This window comes from Odontesthes bonariensis, chromosome 11, assembly GCF_027942865.1.
Source record: "Odontesthes bonariensis isolate fOdoBon6 chromosome 11, fOdoBon6.hap1, whole genome shotgun sequence".
Taxonomy (NCBI): domain Eukaryota; kingdom Metazoa; phylum Chordata; class Actinopteri; order Atheriniformes; family Atherinopsidae; genus Odontesthes; species Odontesthes bonariensis.
The window spans coordinates 29,944,457-29,962,537 of NC_134516.1; the positions used below are offsets into that span (position 1 = coordinate 29,944,457).

The 18,081-nt window shown below is 42.7% G+C and overlaps 4 non-coding genes across 4 annotated transcripts; all 4 read left to right on the forward strand.

The window, feature by feature from the left end:
• Positions 1-774: 774 nt before the first annotated feature.
• On the forward strand, positions 775-848 carry trnat-agu (transfer RNA threonine (anticodon AGU)). The gene has a single exon. It is a non-coding gene; the product is annotated as a tRNA-Thr (tRNA).
• Positions 849-1,110: 262 nt separating this feature from the next.
• Positions 1,111-1,184, forward strand: trnat-agu (transfer RNA threonine (anticodon AGU)). Its single transcript has one exon. It is a non-coding gene; the product is annotated as a tRNA-Thr (tRNA).
• Positions 1,185-2,401: 1,217 nt separating this feature from the next.
• trnat-agu (transfer RNA threonine (anticodon AGU)) lies at positions 2,402-2,475 on the forward strand. Its single transcript has one exon. It is a non-coding gene; the product is annotated as a tRNA-Thr (tRNA).
• Positions 2,476-6,979: 4,504 nt separating this feature from the next.
• Positions 6,980-7,061, forward strand: trnas-uga (transfer RNA serine (anticodon UGA)). The gene has a single exon. It is a non-coding gene; the product is annotated as a tRNA-Ser (tRNA).
• The last annotated feature ends 11,020 nt before the right edge of the window (positions 7,062-18,081 follow it).

The window sequence follows — 18,081 nt, forward strand, 5'->3', positions numbered from 1 at the left end:
CCCGAGGGTTTCTACACGTGTCCCATTACTTTTGGCAGTAAGGAAAGTTATGAGGAACCCAGCAACTGTTGGAAAAAGAACAACCCCAGGTCTCTGCTGCAGCTGGGACTCCTCACTCAGAGGATGTCCAGCTCCTGCAGGATCATCTCCAGGCCTCCGTAGTTCCTCCAGTCAAGTGGAAGTTTCCAGTTTCACAAACCGAGGGGATTCCCTCTAACGCCTCTGCTGCCGACCGAGATTATGGATCAGAGAAATGACAGAACTCTTACCGACAGAAGAATGACAAGATCAGCTATTTATAGCATGGGATGGATATTCTGAGGACAAAGCTGCTGAAGAAACATTTCTTTCTGACAGGAGAAAAAGACAGAAGAGTGGCAGCAGAGAGCGGCTGCTCCATGACTGAGGAAAAACTAAAGAAGGTGCAAAACTGTTTGACGTGTGAGCGTCATCTCCGTCAAAAGTGTGAGCAGGAGCTCAAGCAGTGCAACCGAGTCACTGCAGGATTGTGTGAAACTCTGAAAGCAGCAGCAGCAGAAAGTGAATATCAGTCAGTTCTGAAAGAGGCAGAGAGCTGGAAAGAGCAACTGAAAGAAAAGAGCCACGTTGGTGGAGCGGAACTCTCTCTTAGATTAGCCAGAACTATCGAGAAAAGCCAGGCTTTCTGCGAATCCAGCTTCATGGAACACCCCTCAGGACTTCCAAAACTTCTAGACTTCTGAACTGGGTTTCAGTTCCTGCTCTTTATTCCTTCATCAGTTTTATGGACCATGTGGTGCTGTGGCTTAGTTGGCCAAAGTGCCTGTCTAGTAAACAGGAGATCCTGGGTTCAAATCCCAGCAGTGCCTGTGGGCCTTCATAGCTAGCTATGACTTAGCATGAGAAACTGGTTATTAGTAGGGTTCAACTGAATGGTTTGCATTGTTGCTCTTCATCAAATGATGGACCTTTAAATGAGCATCATGGTTATTATGGGTCTGTTCTTTGGTCAGACTTGATAAAAATGTTTTTTAGAAGTCCCAGTTAGTTTTGGGAGAGTCTCAGGAGCTCATTTCCTGAGGTGGATCCAGTTCCTGCTCTTTATTCATTCATCAGTTTTATGAACCATGTGGCGCTGTGGCTTAGTTGGTCAAAGTGCCTGTCTAGTAAACAGGAGATCCTGGGTTCAAATCCCAGCAGTGTCTGTAGGATTTATTATCAGCTTTCTATTAAATGCTTTTCACTGGTCCACTTAATGAAAGTGCGTATAAATAGCACACAGCTTTTAAAGTCTCATTTATGCCTATTTTATGCTTTCAGAGTGTAATTTTCCTCTGTTCACATAACACGTCAAATGGTTAGGGTACAGTACGGTGGAGGTTCTCCTCCTGTCACACTACATAACATCAAAATGAACGTACAAACCGTGAAATAGTCAGAGTTAGAGTAAAAGCTGAGGGCAGGACGTCATTTCCTTGAAATATGTAGTGGAAAATAATACGCAAAAGCATAAAAAAGCCTTGTAAAAACACAGTAAATGAGTTGGCGTGTAATAAGTACACCACTTCATGAGATCTGGCTGTAACTGGTGAAAGTGACTTCCTCATGAACACCAGGGTCTGAGTTGAAAACCCAACAATATCTGCAAAATATGATGAAGTTTTAAACCAATTGGAGGCACTTCTACTCATGGCTTTAACTATTCTTGAGGTACAGAATCACAAAAACCACTTCCTGAGGTGGATCCAGTTCCTGCTCTTTATTCTTTCATCAGTTTTATGAACCATGTGGCGCTGTGGCTAAGTTGGTCAAAGTGCCTGTCTACTAAACAGAAGATCCTGGGTTCAAATGTTAACAGTGCCTGTAGGATTTATTATCAGCTTTTCAATGGTCCACTTAATGAAAGTGCGTATAAATAGCACACAGCTTTTAAAGTCTCATTTATGCCTTTTTTATACTTTCAGAGTGTAATTTTCCTCCGTTCACATAACAAGTCAAATGGTTAGGGTACAGTACGGTGGAGGTTCTCCTCCTGTCACACTACATAACATCAAAATGAACGTACAAACCGTGAAATAGTCAGAGTTAGAGTAAAAGCTGAGGGCAGGACGTCATTTCCTTGAAATATGTAGCGGAAAATAATACGCAAAAGCATAAAAAAGCCTTGTAAAAACACAGTTGGCATGTAATAAGTACACCGCTTCATGAGATCTGGCTGTAACTGGTGAAAGTGACTTCCTCATGAACACCAGGCTCTGAGTTGAAAACCCAACAATATCTGGAAAATATGATGAAGTTTTGAACCAATTGGAGGCACTTCTACTCATGGCTTTAACTATTCTTGAGGTACAGAATTACAAACAACTTCTGAAATGGATCCAGTTCCTGCTCTTTATTCTTTCATCAGTTTTATGAACCATGTGGTGCTGTGGCTTAGTTGGTCAAAGTGCCTGTCTAGTAAACAGGAGATCCTGGGTTCAAATCCTAGCAGTGCCTTAAGATGTTATTATGTACATCAACATGGTGCCATAACTGTTTTCAGGAGTGCTTCAGGAGTGCTGGGCTTCCAAAACAGTCTGTACTTGGAGGCACTTCATCTCATGGCTGTAATCAGTGCTTCTCAAAGTGTGGGGCCCAGCTGTTCACCTGGGGCCCGTTGCACAAAAGTAGGATAAGGGATTAAGCCGGGATATGTTGGCTATCCTGGATCAATTTATCCGTGATCCGGTTGCAAAAAAGTAGGATAAAGGAAGTGGGATATGTTCAGACCTAAGTTACCATGGAGATTTATTCTGTGAAGCTAGCCTGCTCCAGACCAGGCTAAGTTCCAGGATCTATTTAATCTCATTCCTTAGCTCAGTCAGCGGTCGCCACAAATGGAAACCAATATTTATTCCACTGCCTAGAACATATTGTTAAAACATTTAACTATACCTACTATCATTATTGAAACATTTGTGATCATTAATTACAATCATTTTAGATAACTGATGATTTTAGATGAACCACCAGATAATATAGTTTCCCACAGACTACACATAAAGTACATCACCATATAAATATAAATACACATTAGAGAGTACCATGATGTTCCTTTATTGAACAAGGATGAATCAAAGCAAGTAAACCATCAACTCCTTTCAAAACTGAAGTCACACAGTGCTCTACAAGACAAAAAGCACAGAATCAAAGCATGCAGTTTGAGACAAACTGTTTGTAAAAATGGTAATACAAATAAAATTGCCTTGCCTATACAGCACAAAAATTCCTCTGCCATTGCAGGCCCAACTTAAATCAACATGCATATTAATTACAATAATTTAACACATATTGGTCTCTGACCAGCCGGCCACAGTCGTCATCCGGGAAGATGGCAGGATTGTCCCGGTCTATGAGAGCTGGCACTCTGGGTTCCTCTCCTTTCTCAGGCAGGCCACATTGTGGAGGACAGCACAGGCCACAATGATATCACATGCCCTGTCTGGGCTGACTCTCAGGTGGGTCAGACACTGAAAGCGTGCCTTCAGTAGGCCAAATGTCATTTCTATCCGGGCCCTTGTTCTGGCATGGGCATGGTTGTATGCCAGATGTTTCTCCAGAGGGTCTGCAAATGGAGTGAGCAGAAAAGGCTGGCAGGCATACCCTCTGTCACCCAGCAATACACCCAGGAATTCACCTGTGAATACAAAATGTTACCATCACAACCTCATAAGTAGTGACATTCGTAACACAGCCATGATGTTAAAAGTGGTTATCAATAGAGGTTCTGTGGCTCACCTTGTGATAGGCGCCGATAGATCTCTGAGTTCCGAAACACTCGGGAGTCGTGGACCGAGCCGGGCCACTTTGCCACAACATTACTGATCAAATAGTCAGCATTGCAGACCATCTGAAATGATAAGATGCTAAACCAATTAATGCACATCACAGGCAATGTACAGTGTTCATTAATTAACTTTATCAAAAGTCATGTTCACCTGTACATTGATGCTGTGGAAGTTTTTCCTTTTCACAAAATCCCCCTCATGGCCACCTGAGAGGGATTTTATTTTGATGTGTGTGCAGTCCACTGCACCAATGACAATGGGGAAACCTGTAATACGATGCAATGAGTATCTTACTCTGAATGTTAACATTGTAATTGTAACTGTAATTTAAAAAAAAAAAAATTCTTACCTGCAATCCTATAGAACTTGATGTCACAGAGTCTTCTATGCCCAGGGAAGGAGATGAAGATGCTTGCAAGTCCTTTAATTGCGTTTTTTATTTCACTGCTAAAACAGTACAGACAATGTGTGGGCAGGCACATTCTTAATAAAAAGTTGCTGCCATGTCCATTTTGGTTGCTTGCTTGCACTTGACTCAGAGCGCGGATCTCGAAAACACATGAGAAGCTATACAGAATCATACGCGGCGGACAGCACAGCTTTATGCCAATTACACACACACGTCTGCAATCATAACTCATCAGGGGAAATCACATTTTGCCAATATTTTGGAGACCCCCCAACATTTCCCAAATTGTGTTTTCAGGGGGGTCTCTTGTCAGTTTCAGGGGGTCTCGGATCCCCCGAGTCCCCCGTAGTTCGAACACTGCCTAATTGTGATAATTTCAGTGGAGTGGTGAGTGTGATTTGTGCACTACTTACGCATTCAGGAGGTCAGCAATGGTTTGCCACGCTTGCTCCCTTTGTTTTTTAACTGTGGCAGTATTTCCTTTTAGTTTTATTTTCTCCGTCACCTCTTCAAATGCTTCCATTAATAATTATTGCTCCGCTGGGGAGAGATACGCCGCCCTTGTTGCCATGGTGAATCAGTGAATCTATGATCGATCGTGGGGTCCATTTAAGAAAGCCGTGTGCAGCACTTATCCAGGATCGCTTTCAGCTGGCTTAATGAATCCGTGTCTGCTCATCCTGGATTGGCCTTTGTGCAACCAACTAAGCCTGGGCGCCCATGTTTTGGATTCCTTGAACCTGGCTAAGTAATTCATCCTGGATGTCTAAATCCTGCTTTTGTGCAACGCACCCCTGCACAGATTGATCTCTGAAGACACAACTCCTTCCTCTCACATATTTTGAAAGATTGACCATTTCTAACAAACAAACAAAAAAGCTTTTTCTTGATCGCCATAACTTAGGTCTGTCTCAGGAGTTGAAGTCCTTCATGAAAATGATGATTTGTAACCGTTGAATGTCAAAGATGAACAGACATGTATGTCGTTGTCGTGGCCGAGAGGTTAAGGCGATGGATTAGAAATCCATTGGGGTCTCCCCGCGTAGGTTTGAGTCCTGCGGACAACGATAACATTATTGACTCAGGGTTGCGAAAAGTTAACCTGGAAAGAAGCACAAGTTCCTTTGATCATTTGATGAAACAAAACAGAGGGCAGACGTGTCTTTGATCACATGAACTCCTGCACAGATTGATCTCTGAAGAGACAGCTCCTTCCTCTGACCCATTTTGAAAGATTGACCATTTCTAACAAACAAACAAAAAAGCTTTTTCTTGATCGCCATAACTTAGGTCTGTCTCAGGAGTTGAAGTCCTTCATGAAAATGATGATTTGTAACCGTTGAATGTCAAAGGTGAACACGAGTGTATGTCGTTGTCGTCGCCGAGAGGTTAAGGCGATAGATTAGAAATCCATTGGGGTCTCCCCGCGCAGGTTCGAGTCCTGCAGACAACGATAACATTATTGACTCAGGGTTGCTTAAAGTTAACCCCGGAAAGAAGCACAAGTTCCTTGGACCATTTGATTAAACAAAACAAAGGCATGATCACATGTTGATAACATGAACTCTTCCACAGACTGATCTCTGAAGACACAGCTCTTTCCTCTGACCCATTTTGAAAGATTGACCATTTCTTTTTTATTTTTTTCCATGTATTTTTATTGAGCTTTTATAATACAAGGATACAAACAAACATTCATTACAGAACGCTTAAACAGAGACAACAGAAACAGGTTGACAAAAAAAAAAAAAAAAACACCCCCCCACCCTGTGGAGAAGACCCGCAAGGAAAATATCACAAGAACCCTGCTATGCTTATAGGAGATCAGGTATCAAGTTGGGTTAGCATTAGCAAGGTACTGTATGAGAGGTTGCCAAGTTGCGTCGAAATGTTGGAGTCTGTCTTTTAGAACATATCGAATTCTTTCCAAGTGGAGTGTATTAGTTAATTCCCCTAGCCACATCTTAGCTGTTGGTGTGTTCACACTCTTCCATGACATAAGGATCTTTTTCTTTGCTATTATAAGACCATATGAAATAAAACATTGTCGTGTTTTGTTTAATTTTTTAAAGGTTTCAGACACCACAAGAATAATAAGAATGGTTTCTGGCTTTATCACAAATTTCATAACCTCGGACATTATGTTAAAAACCCCAGACCAGAAAGAGGAAATCTTAGGGCATAGTACATAACTATGAAGATGGGTTGCAACGGAAGACTTGCATTTATCACACACAGGTGATACTTCTGGATATATTTTATGTAATTTTTCCTTTGAGAAGTGGAGCATGTGTATAATTTTAAATTGAATAAGGCAATGTCTTGCACTGTGTGAGCAGGTGTTGATCTTCTCAAGAGCACTGTCCCATAGATCCTCTGAGATCGGTTTGCCAAATTCTTTCTCCCATTTGTGTCTATGTGTATGGGCAGGGGGAGGACTTAATGACAGGAGATTATTATAGATACGTGTTATCAATTTTGGTTCATTTACTGGCAATTCCAGACACTCATCTATTAATGTTTTGGGTTCAGTCTGAAAATCCTCCAAATGCCTACGTATATAGTCCCTGATTTGCAGATATTGAAAGAAATTATTATTTTCCAATCCAAATTTCTGCTGAAAGATTGACCATTTCTAACAAACAAACAAAAAAGCTTTTTCTTGATCGCCATAACTTAGGTCTGTCTCAGGAGTTGAAGTCCTTCATGAAAATGATGATTTGTAACCGTTGAATGTCAAAGGTGAACACTAATGTATGTCGTTGTTGTCGTGGCCCATAGGTTAAGGCGATGGATTTGAAATCCATTGGGGTCTCCCTGCATAGGTTCAAATCCTGCCGACAACAACATTATTGACTCAGGGTTGCGAAAAGTTAACTTCAGACTTTTGCTGCACAACGCCTCTTGGTGTAAAATGCAGTGAAAGTTCCAGAATACCTGGTCTGGGTTAGCCTCTCGTACCTTTTCTCTCAACTTGACGACCACTCCGGCCTGTCTTCCTACCATGGAAGGTGCACCATCCGTAGCCACACTGACAGCGCGACTCCAGTCCACCTCCAGATTGTCAAGGGCCCCGACAAGGCTAACAAACACGTCGTTAGCTGTAGTCGTGTCTGTCATGGGTACCACGGAAACAAACTCCTCCGTGACATTCAAGGCAGCATCCACTCCGCAAATAAATATCGCCAACTGATCCGTATCAGTCACATCAGTGCTTTCGTCAAGAGCAATGGAGAACGCGACGAAGGATTTAATCTTTTCTTTAAGTTGGCTATGCAAGTCGCTGGAGAGCTCTTCCACTCTCTCGGTCACTTTAGGTCAGGATAAGCTGATGTTCGCGAGAGCTTGTCGATTTTCTGGACACACTAGCTCGGCTGCCTTTATCATGCACGTCCTCACGAATTCGCCCTCAGAGAAAGGCTTGGAAGCTTTGGCTATCTCCCATGCGATGACATAGCTCGCCTTCACTGCCCATAAACATGAAATAAAATGTTAAGTTAGTATTGAGAATGAGGAGTCATGGTCGGCCATGTTGGCAGGAGACGCTGTTGGTTGCCAGGGGCAATGCCATCAGAACTTAACGGAGGCGCGCCGAGACAGAAATCCCCATTCGAAAACAGCTGCAGTTAACGTAAAAATAAGAATTTGAGAAGATATACAATTAAAACGAACCTTCATTTATAACCTTGTCTCTCGGCATTTCGAGAAAGCCGCTTGCTGTTTTTGGAGGGATGAGGCTAGCTCGTTTAGCTTTTGTGTCCTACGTTGCCCTGTGTAGTCGTTGTACTTCTCCTGATGGGTCTCGTAATGTCGTCTGATATTGTACTCCTTTGGCACAGCCAATTGTTGCGAACTAATTAAACACACTGGTTTGCCCCTCACTTCCCAAAAGAAATACTTTTCTTTCCATCTCTCCTGAAAGATTCTACATTCAGAGTCAACCTTCCGCTTTTTAGACAACATCCTTCCTGACTGATGTCGCGCGACTCGTCAGTCAGTACCTTGGACAGTGCACGCGCTGCCGGTCTCTGTTGCAGCGCGTGCACTGGTCTCTGTCCAAGGTACTGAGACCGGCACGAGCGAGGGACAAACTGTTGGATTACGTGGAAATTAATTAAATGAATATTATACTTAAAACCATTAACACTCTGGGGTCTAATGCCCACCGGTGGGCATTTTTGACACATCTCCAAAAACACATCTGTAACTCTGTGAGTTTTTGTCATTCAAACATATAAGTGACACCATTAAAAACCTTGAAACTTCTAGTTTTCAAATATATATATTTTAAAAATAAATTATATAGCTGGCCCTTTTTAAAGAGAGTGAACAGAAATCTTTGGATTTTCTGTAGTCGCAGACTGCAGCAGCTTCCTAGGCCACACCTATTGCTATTCACATGTAAAGTACCAGGTGATTGAGTGGCTATTCACAGGTTAGAACACGCCCCATTCAGCCAGCATGTGGGGGAAGGCAGCAATGTCCTGCCAGTGACAGACAATTATCACATGGAGAGTGACAGGGGGGTGGGGGGAATCAGGGGTGTTACACACCCATCTAATTAGTATTCAACTCTCAGAGACACTGCCTGGAGTTACAAAACTTTTTTAGAGTTTTTGTGAAAACAACAAAACATTTCTGACTGCATTTTTACTTTTATGCAGCCAACACTTTTGTTTACAAGGTTCAACCTTCAAAAGTCTTGGCTAGATTTATTTATAGTGTGTTTTCTTGCATTATTTATTTAAGAAAAAAAAAAAAACTTCTCAACCACTGATGTAACCGGGCCGGTTGTGATGTCCATTCGGGCCGGTTCCAGCCCGCGGGCCGTTACCATGGCATCAGTGCCATAGACCAATTCTAACTTGTTTAAAGAGGTAAAATATGTCTCCTTTAATACTCATAAAAGCTGCCATTTTCGCTCAGCAGCTAGGGATTCGCCAAAGTCTGTTTCAAACCACAGCATCGGAAAATCTTTTTAAAACCTGAAAAAATTGACTTTACATGTCAAGAAAAGCAGATGAAGCTCCCCTCCTATCCATAATTATGAATATGTTGATGTTGCTATCATTAACGTGCAGTCATACATCTTCACTCAAGGATGAAATAAATAAAAGAGGAGCAAGTAATGTTTCCATGTAACACACTCCTCTGGGAGAGCATGGATAAATAGAAGCATCGTAAATGAATGTGCAAGAAGAAACCAAAAAAGATTCAACTAGCAACACAGAGGTGTGACATCACATACCACAGATCCTCTCAGCTGGAATTGATCAATCGTGCAATCTGGTGTCATTTCACAACTGACTGGTCTACTCAACTCATCTTCTTTCCAGAACACAACCATGAAAGCACATACCTGAAGGTTCCACCGAGATTTGAACTCAGATCACTGGATTCAGAGTCCAGAGTGCTGACCTTTACACCATGGAACCCCTTCCTCAGTCAATTTACTCTATCAGTCATGCAAATGCTTGACAATTCGCTGGTCAAAGGTTAGAATCCGCCTGTCAAGCGGAGGAACAGGATTCGATTCCTTGATGGAAGGTTGCCATGTGATTGCTGCTGCTTGTGCTTTTTTGTTTGTGTGTTTGTTCTCTGCTTGTCTGCTTACAGGTGCTCCTGGTTCCTTTAAGGCTGGATTCCCCACAAAGTTATTGGATTGTCTTCAGTTTTGTTTTTACAGGTGTAGCAGCTGGTTGTCTGATTTTTCATTGTTTTCTATGTTTGTCTCTTCATATTTCTGTTCCTTTTTTTCCCTTCTTCGCTCTCCCTCTCTCTCTGTCCCCCGGTCCGGTTCGGCACTATCACACTATCACATCATGTTAAGTATTGTAACAAAAATAAATAAATAAATAAGGAGTTGAGTGGCATCAATGGGAGCTTTACATTCATAAAGCTTCCCTTGGTATAGCAAATGTGTTTGGCATAAACGGTATTCAGATTACAATTCTGCTGCCGTAATGCTGGACAGGACAAGGAAAAAAAAAAAAAAAAAAAGAAGTTAGTGCTCATCAAACACAGCTCCAGAGCAGTCCCCAGGTCAGAGCCAGCCTTCTTTAGCAGTTTGCTCAGTTTCTTTGAGCCGCTGGCTCTGATGCTGCTGCCACAGCAGATGGTGCTGAAGAAAGATGGCACTCTGCACCACAGACTTATAAGAGATATGCAACAGGTAAACTCCCAGGTGTTCCTCAGCCACCTCTTCTCCTGGGATGGAGACGCTGTTTGGCTTATTGGTGCTCCTCCTAAAATCAACCTGTCAGATTTAAAAAAATAACTGACATTATTCTGTCTTGGGAAACACTGCTGGTGGAAAACATGATAGTGGCTGCTGAAAAACTGGCAGAAGTGGACCTTCCAACGTGACAGTGACAGGAAGTAATCAGCTGAAGTCGTCCTGAGATTAACAGAGAACACAAATCAACATTCTGGAATCCGGACTTCACTTCCATCCAGAATCTGTGGTTGGAACCACAGACCAGAAGAGACAGAACAGAAGCCTTCACAAAGCTGTGATGTCATCACTGTAGTGACATCACAATCGATGTCATCTCTGATCTTGTATGACATCACAAAGTTTCTACAGGCCAGACATTTTCACTGCTCTTTCACAGTTGGTCAGGAGTTTATCTGAAGAAACACGTCCAGTTTTTGAAGCAGATTTGAAAGTCACAGCAAACGGTTTTCACATCGCCTAAAAAACAATAATTAGTATCTAAAATAGTCATTTTAACAAGCACTTAGAAACAACGCTTACTGTTTCCCTTCCTTAAGAACGGCTTCCTGACAGCCACCCTTCCATGGAGCCCATCTCTGATGAGGCTCGGGCCAACAGCCGATGGATCAGCTGAAGGTCCAGATGCATCTCTCAGCTCCTGTGTCAGGTCTTTGCTGGATTTTTTCCTCTTTCTTAAGGACATCACTTTCAGATATTGTTCATCTTCTGTAGATAGTTTTTTAGGTCTGACACTTCTTCTTTTGTCCTCCACTTGTCCAGTTTCCTCAGATGTTTTAAGGACACACTGCAGAGCAAGACGCTGGAGCAGATTCTGGCAGGCGCTGCCGCTCAGAACTGTGACAGCGACACAAAGGAAGCTCATTTAGAAACACCTCCTGGGACGTCTGAGGAGAGCCCATCTGCACCTGTTCAAAACGTGGCATAGAAAGCCCTCAAAGTGTGCCCCGTTTGCTCTAAAGCATTTGATTGTGTCAGAATACTGAACAGACACATACAGTGCCACACGGACGATCGGCCCTATCACTGCATCCACTGCAACAAGCATTTTAAACACATGCACGGCTGAAAAGACACCAGATTTACGCCATTTGCCAGAAGAAGAGCACCCGTTTCTTTTGGAGAAAAGAGTCAAGAGCAGAAGTGAGCGGCACCGACCACCAACAAGGGTCGTCGCTGAAGATACCCGTGTGGTGCTCAAACTGCGGCAAACACTTCCAGTACCCGTCCGCCCTGAAGGAGCACCAGGAGAACCTCGTGGAAATGAGGGACCTCATGAAATGTGACGACTGCGGGAAGGAATTCAAGAGCATGACGATGCTCAACGTGCACCAGAGGATTCACGAGCCGCTGTACTGAGTTACATTCATCAGCCGCTTCAGTCAGACTGCCAAACACCTTATTGTCCTTTATGAAACACTTAGGTTGATCTGGTGATCAAGGCTTATTCACCATTACATTATTTAGGATGTTCCATGGGCGCTTCATATTATTTTGATTTATTTGTAACATTTTATCATAATGTTGCTTCTTTGCTTGCCTCAACATGTTGGTCAGCCTGTTTTTGTGCATCTACGCGTTTCTCAGCAACCTCTGTTCTAGTTTTGATGAAGTCTCCATAAAGTTTATTTTTCTTCTCACATGCATTTTTTAATGCCTTTGTTATCCGAGGTTTCTCAGCATAACTATGCTTATGTGAACATAAACCTGTTGGACAGTGTTTATCATAGAGAGATAAATAACAGTTGAAGAATGAATTGTCTGCAGTGTTTACTTCATCTGTATGAAACTCATTCCACTCTTGTTTTAAAGCTCATTTCTGAAGCATTAATTGCTTTAACAGTCCTTACCCTTTCATATCTACGCTTTTCTGTTTTCTTCCTCTGTAGCTGATCATTAAATGTTGCAAATACAGCTAAATGATCACTTACATCACTTATTACCAAACCACTATTTAAACCAATGTCCAAGGAATGTGTAAAAATGTTGTCAGTTAATGTTGCACTATCTGTGGCTCCTCTGCTCGGCTTAGTGATCAGTGGATACAAGCCTCTACCGTATAACGCAGCCAAGAAATCACAAGTTTGTTTAGGAGTATGTACCTTTAAGAGGTCCATGTTGAAATCACCACAGATCACAAGTGTTTTATTATCTGCTATAATTGTCTGTTCCAACGCTTCAGTCTTGTGCCTCTTGTTTAAAACTTAATAACAATTGCAGGCTTGGATTTGTTATCCTTTCATGCAAAAGTGCAGCAAGCTGATATCTGTTGATTTTCAAGATGAATGTTCTTACTTGCCTTGAAGTGAACCACTTGTTCATTTACATCCTCCACTCAACAGTGTTGGTCTAGTTACTTTTAAAAAGTAATTAGCTTAATTACTAGTTACTGCTCCCAAAAAGTAATAGAGTTAGTAACTCAGTTACCACATTGTAAAAGTAATTTGTTACTCAGCAAAGTAACTCTGGCATTATTTTTTGTGTTCTATAACGCTGTTATGTTCTATAACATCTTTAACATCAAATATGTTTATATTAACTGATTGTTCATAAGGCCCTTTATCTGGAGAGTGGGTGGCTCTGGTCTTATCTGGCTCTTTGCTAGAGGCCTTTTAGGCCAGAGGATGTGAGCTCTTAGGATTACCATGACCTGGATGAGTGAGAATCTTCACCAACATGCTGTGTGTGCTGATGCTAACTGTAAAGATGTGAAGCTCAGACAGGAGAGCTGCTTGTTGTATGAGGACACAGTTTGTGTCTTATATGGAGGTGGAAGCCTGGCTCAAATATAGAAATCATTTCTTTGTATGTTACTGATTTAAATGTGTCCTCTCAGTGGCTGTGAAGTACTGTCAGTAATACTGAGCGGGACTCTGCATTGATGGAGACGTGTCTCCCTCTGGTGGCGAGTAGAGGAACTGCATGATGTCAGTTTGATGAAGCGTTCGACTGAAGGAGGAAGTGAAAGTCTTCCAGTGGTTCCTGCAGAATCCTGACTCACTGGATGGTTTCCTGCCATGAAAAAGCTCCGTCTGCAGAAGACGAGCAGAACGGAGCCAGCGGGCCTGATGCTGCAGATGTGCTGAACACCACAGATGCAATGGTTGGGACAAAGATGGCTGGAGAGAAGACACAGAGGAGTGAAAGCCAGCTGTAGAAAGAAAAGCACCTCCAGGTCTGCTGTCTGATGCTGATATCAGTGAAAATGGGCTTCTTCTTCTCCTGTCTGATGATGTGCTCAGTAATTTCTGTGATACATCCCTCAGGTTCAGGCTTGTTGGTCTGGTGAACACCTTTACTTTCTCTCACAGCCTGCTGTGTTTTTCACTGACTGATTCCATCTGAGTTATGAAGGCAAAACAGGAAACTATGAAAAGATGAGAAAAACATCTGGATTGGACTGATGTGTGTGTGTCCCGTTACTTTAGAAAGCCTGAACTTATAAAGGTTCCTATGGTGACCATGTGTTCTGATAGTGTTGTATGAGTTTTATAAACTCTGAGGTGTCAAACAGAAGCTGTGAACATTACAAGTGTCGCTGCTGCCTCCAGAACCACTTCCGCTACACCGGCTTCAGGAGCCAGTAGGAACTTTGTCCGTCTCTGACGTCATAAGTAATAACCAATGGGAGAGCAGCTGAGCGTTTGGAACAAGCCCCGCCCCCTCGCTGGCTGCTTCTGCCGGGGTGAAGCACAGAGATAAATCCTCGTTCCCTCTGTTAAAGACACCTTTATGCCCACTGAATACAGTCTGAGGAGAACTCTGAAATGTTTCAGCTAACAGGAAAGTTTTCCACAAGAACAAACACAAGAGGCTCCATGTTTTTAAGTGTATACAGTAGAAAGTTTTCAGCTGTTTGGTTTGATTACTCTTACCTTCTCGGTCGACATAGCTTGCACCTTCTGACTCCTCGCCGGTTCGTCAACAAACGTGAAACGTGAAAGCGAAAGGGTGTTGTATTTACGACAGTGTAACCGTACATTACCTCCAAGCCTGTAGGGGGAGCTCCATAATGGGCTTTTTGAGAAGTTACATCGTATTGCTTTAACGCGGACACTAAAAGATGGAGGCAGCGGTAGAACAACAGCAACAGGGTTCGGTAAAGTTTGACACATATTGACAGATTCGCACTTGCTGAATAAATACCTCCAAAATAAAGCGTCGTTCCAGATCAAATCACACCTCTCTCCATCAGATAAACATTTGAATCCAAATAAGCTGTCCTCGGAGCAGGAAAATAACATTAGTCTCCATGTGCAGCCGGCTGCAACACCTGCTCCAGAAATATTCAATAACTCCGCTCTAACGAGTCTTAATGCCACTAAAATCACTGCAGACATCAACGGCCTCCTGTTGGTTCCACAAACACAGCTTGTGCTTCATTTGGTGCGTGTGTGTGTGAGTATGTTGTTCTGAACAATTTACCAACATCTGTATTACAGACTGTGGTGTCACCTCAGGAGACTCTGATATCCTGCTGCTTATACTACAACAGGTGTGTGCAGCAGGAACAGGGAAAGGATGGATGAGATCTTTATGATGTGATGGAGGTTGGAGCTTCAACAAGAAGATGAGAAAAGTCTTTATATGTCCACATTTATTTTCTTCATCTTTGACAGATCTGTCCTTTTTGTGGCAGTTCAGTAAAAATATGGAGTTTCTGCAGTCCGGGAGGCTAAACTGACATCATGCAGTTTATATTTACACCACAAGAGGGCGATATCACCATAAATGAAAAGTCCCCTTCCGTCACAGTTCCAGCAGATATGAGTTACATTAGAGCTGAACTGAACATGGATCAGTAACATTTATTCAGTCCTGATCATCAGTGTTTGTCCAGTTATGGTAACAAAGACAAACTGAACACATGTGGCACCATTAAAGATGATTTACAGCCCTTAAATGAACTCTCCGTCTCCTCTGTAACTGATGAGTTCAACATGTTGAAGAGCTGTTTGAACCAACTCTGAACTCATTCATTCATTCATTCATTCATTCATATCGTCTCACACTTTGATGGAAACGTGTCCCACAAAGAAAAGTGATCGTTCATTTCTTTAGATCTAAAATAATCAGTGTTGATAATCTGAGGCTCTTTTGTACAAATCTAACATGTTTTTAATCCTGTAAATGATGTGATCATGTGACCGGCACTAAATCAGCTGTCTTCAGATCAGAGGTTATCGTTTTATTTGAATAAAATACTTTATAAAGAATCATTTCAGATGTAGAATATCTAAGTTGCACAAAGAGCAGAGAGACCTCGATAAAATGACAAAATGACTTTTCAACAACATTTCTTCTTCTTTTGTGGAGACTCAGAATGTGTCCAAAGTTTTGGTGGACTTTCTTTAAAAAGTGATCCATCAGCTATATTCCATCAGCTATATTCCACTTCTGCTGAATACAGAAAGTTTGGACGTGTTTGTGGCTGCTGCTGCTGTCCCAGCCATGATGTGTCCACACTGGGTGTTGTGTTCAGAAAGAGGCATGCACATGCACATGCACATGCACATGCACATGCACATGCTAAAACAAGGGCACAGATAGAAATGACCTTTGGCCAAATTAAATACAGGTTCATTGCTTAAAGTTCTCAGGCACCACGGCTGACTTCTGACAGAGCCATCTTAAATTAATAGTATACTTCATATTTTATACGTTTTGTCTTGTGGACAACTTTTCAGGCTCAAGTCTTTTCTTCGTTGAGTCCCTGCAGGTTCTAGTGCCTGAAAGGACTCAGTTTCTCCTGACACAGTGAGGGACCTGTACAGGGACACATATTTCCTTTGATCCTTATTGTTGGGACCTTTGAGTTAGAACTTCTTTTCATAATTTAGCATTGACACAGTAGCAGTTTAAGTCAGAGCAAGTGTAAGAAGGCTAAATGGACAGAGATGATTTATAACTTTCCACACGTTTAGGTCATGGCACCCCACTGTGAATATAAATGTATAAAACACATTTCTAACACGTTGCATGAACCGTACAATAATGACAAGTTTGAGTTCAAGTTGTGTTGAATTGTTTAATTATTATTACATGTTTCTCAAGCTGTGGAGAGAAAACAGAATTAAATACAGTTCACAACATGAAATTCTCCTTTATCTGAATTTATACTAACATCCCTCTCCAGTTTCATAATCTCTAGCTTGATCTTTTTTATTTTCAGTTTCTTGTATTCCATATCTAGTTTGGCGCTCTCTTTATTGGACAAACACATTTCTTCAAAGGCTACTTACCACTCTGAAATATTTTCCTGTACTTTACCTTCACTTGCTGCCAAGTACGCTTTTGGCTGTTAAGATTGCTCCTGTTGAGATGTAACAGTGAAAAATTAATATCTGGGTCACACACACGGGATAATATAGTCACAAAGTATGATGATGCGTGTCGATTATTGGGTTATTAATAAAGTGAGCAGGGCCAGTATATTTGTGCTGTACATCTCATACAGAGACAATTCAGCATGCTTTATGTAAACAAATTATAACACAAAGAGGAGAGCATAAATACATGAGGACAGTAAAATAAATGTCAATGGTATGAAACTTTCATAACTTATTTAGTCTGTCTGCAGGTGTTTGCCATGCCGTTTCTTCGCTTTATTGATCACAGCTGTATTACCATTTCTGGTGCTGAACTTTTAAAATCCTCATGCAGCTCCATAAGCATTATTTGTTCAGCTGCCGAAAAAATAAAAGCTCTTGTCTTGCTCTTCTTTTCTGCCATCTCTGTTTTTCCACCATCCACTCGTCAGGGCTTCTTACGTTCCTCGTACACTCGCACTTAGCCAGGCTATGTAAGCCTCGCTTGGATTAGCCTCACTGAGATGCAGCTGAGCTGGCTTCATGGAACGACTTGAGGCTTAATTGGGAGATGGTGTCAGTTCAAGCGACGCTTTCTGGCTACAGCCTGGCTTTCTTTAGCTACTTTCTAGGAATAAACCCCCTTGAGTGCCTATGAAAGGTGCCATCCATCCATCCATCCATCATCTTCCGCTGGTCCGGGGATCGGGTCGCGGGGGCAGCAGCTTGAGCAAAGAGACCCATACGTCCCTGTCCCCGGCCACTTCCTCCAGCTCTTCTGGGGGGACCCCGAGGCGTTCCCAGGCCAGCCGAGAGACATAGTCTCTCCAACGTGTCCTGGGTCTTCCCCGGGGCCTCCTCCCAGTGGGACGGGCCCGGAACACCTCACCAGGGAGGCGTCCAGGAGGCATTCTCACTAGATGCCCGAGCCACCTCATCTGACTCATCTCGATGCGGAGGAGCAGCGGTTCTACTCCGAGCCCCTCCCGGATGACCGAGCTTCTCACCCTATCTCTAAGGGAGAGCCCAGACACCCTGCGGAGGAAACTCATTTCGGCCGCTTGTATTCGCGATCTCGTTCTTTCGGTCACTACCCACAGCTCGTGACCATAGGTGAGGGTAGGAACATAGATTGACCGGTAAATCGAGAGCTTCGCCTTCTGGCTCAGCTCCTTCTTCACCACGACGGGCCGGTGCAGAGCCCGCATCACTGCAGACGCCGCACCGATCCGTCTGTCAATCTCCTGCTCCATTCGTCCCTCACTCGTGAACAAGACCCCGAGATACTTGAACTCCTCCACTTGGGGAAGGATCTCATTCCCG